Below are 2,434 nucleotides of genomic sequence, written 5' to 3'. Positions count from 1 at the left end.
GTGTTGGGGTGACGAAAATTTTTGGGGGTGGTATGTAGAGATAATGGGCGATGTTTCTCAGGGCTGCTTCAAGTGGGATTAGGGGCAGCGTGGGGACCTAGAGTGGGAGAGATTAAGCTGAAGAAAGATTTTGTGGTAAGGGGTGATATTGTGGGGTTGTTAGAAGAAACATTTGTCATATAGAATTATTGGTGATGGCCTGGATACAGTTTTGTATGAATTGAAAAACTAAACAGAATAAGAGGAGAAAAATGGGTATTAAAGGACTAAGAATTGGGAGGACCCAGGACATCCAATTAGAGAGTGCCCAAGGAGGTTCAGCATAGCCCTGCCAGCAAAGATTACTTATTTACTTTAAGAGGGAGTTAAGAGTGGCAGTTTGGGGATAGCACCAGGAGATATCAGCTGTGATGGCTTGGAGAAACAGTGTAAACCGGCAGTGTAAACAAGAGCAGGGCATTTATGAGTAATTGAGAATGGTGAATAGGAGTATGACTAGATAGAAGATATTAGGGATGACAAGTTTTTTTGGGTGCAGTCCAAGTTGGTCTGGTGTCTGGAATGAGACTGGGGCCTAATAAAAAGGAACGTCTATACAGGAGCTCAAATGGGCTGTACCCTGTAGCATTCTGAGGACAGGCCCGAATTCTGAGAAGGGCAAGTGGTAAAAGTATTGTCCAGTCCTTTTTAAGTTGGTGGCTGAGCTTGGTGAGGTGTGTTTTTAAAAGGCCATTAGTCTGTTCTACCTTTCCTGAAGATTGAAGACAGTAAGGAATACAGAGGTTTTACTGAATACCAAGAGCCTGAAAAACTGCTTGGGTGATTTGACTAATAAAGACTGGTCCATTATCAGACTGTATAGAGGTGGGAAGGCCAAACCGAGGAATTATGTCTGACAGAAGGGAAGAAATGACTGCATTGGCCTTCTCAGACCCTGTGGGAAAGGACTCTACCCATCCAGTGAAAGTGTCTACACAGACCAAGAGGTATTTTAGTTTCAAGGCATGTGAGTAAAGTCAATTTGCCAGTCCTGGGCAGGGGCAAATCCCCGAGCTTGATGTGTAGAGAAGTGGAGGGGCGGGAGGGGGTAATGCCAGAACAATCCCTGAGGAGTAGTAGAATAGCAGATGGAACACTGAGAAGTGATTTCCTTAAGGATAGATTTCCATGATTGAAAGGAAATGAGAGCTTCTAAGAGGCGGGCTAGTGGCTTTATAACCTCCATGGAAGAGGTTATGAAACGATGATAGAGTAGAATGGGCCTGTGAGGCTGGAAGGAGATATTTTCCTTGGTCCAAGAACCATTTGCCTTGTGTGGGAAGAGATTGGTAGGTGGAAGTCTCAGTGGGAGAGTAGGTGGGAGTGGCCAGATGAGAAGGAGAAAAACTGCCATGAGGGATAGAAGTTGGAATGCTAGCTGCTTTTTTAGCTACCTTATCAGCATAAGCATTGTCCTGAGTGATGGGATCTGATGCCTTTTGATGGCCCTTGCAGTGAAAGACTCCAGCTTCCTTTGGAAGTAAAGTGGCTTTGAGAAGAGTTTTTATTAAAGAGGTATTAATGATGGAGGACCCTTGCATAGTGAGGAAATTTCTTTCAGCCCATATAACAGCATGGTGGTGCAGGATATGGAAGGCATATTTAGAGTCAGTATAAATATTGATGCGTAGTCCTCTTGTAAGAGCAAGGGCTCAAGTTAAGGCAATGAGTTTGGCTTGTTGAGAGATACAGGTAGTGGAGGGGGGCAGAGCAGTAGCCTCAGTGATAAGTGTGGAAGATACTATAGCATAGCCTGCCTTTGCTGGTAAGTGGCGATTAGGCCTGGTAGAGCTGCCATCAATAAACCAAGTGTGTTCAGGGTGAGGAACAGGAAAGAAGGAAATATGGGGAAATGGAGTGAATGTCAGGTGGATCAGAGAGATACAGTCATGGGGGTCAGGTGTGGTATCAGGAATAATGTGGGAGGCCGAACTGAAGTCCGGGCCAGGAACAATGGTAATTGTGGGAGACTCAGCAAAGAGTGAGTACAGCTGAAGGAGCTGAGGAGCAGAAACTATATGCATCAGGTGGGAGGAAGAAAATAGATTTTGGAAGTTATGAGAACTGTAGAGAGTGAGTTGAGCATAGTTTGTGATTTTGAGGGCCTCTAAAAGTATTAAGGCAGCAGCAGCTGCTGCACACAGACATGAGGGCTAGGCTAAAACATTAAGGTCAAGTTGTTTGGACAGAAAGGCTACAGGGTGCGGTCCCGGCTCTTGTGTAAGAATTCTGACTGCACTAACCATGCCTAGGAAGGAAAGGAGTTGTTGTGTTGTAGAAGGGATTGGGGTTTGGGAGATTAGTCGGACAGGGAGAGCACATGTGTTTTTATGAGAATTATGCCGAGATAGGTAACAGATGAGGAAGAAATTTGGGCTTGACTGAGCCTGTCTGT

The sequence above is a fragment of the Pongo pygmaeus genome, chromosome 1 (genome assembly GCF_028885625.2).
Source record: "Pongo pygmaeus isolate AG05252 chromosome 1, NHGRI_mPonPyg2-v2.0_pri, whole genome shotgun sequence".
NCBI classification, from domain to species: Eukaryota; Metazoa; Chordata; class Mammalia; order Primates; family Hominidae; genus Pongo; species Pongo pygmaeus.
Note: the sequence above shows the minus strand (reverse complement) of the source record.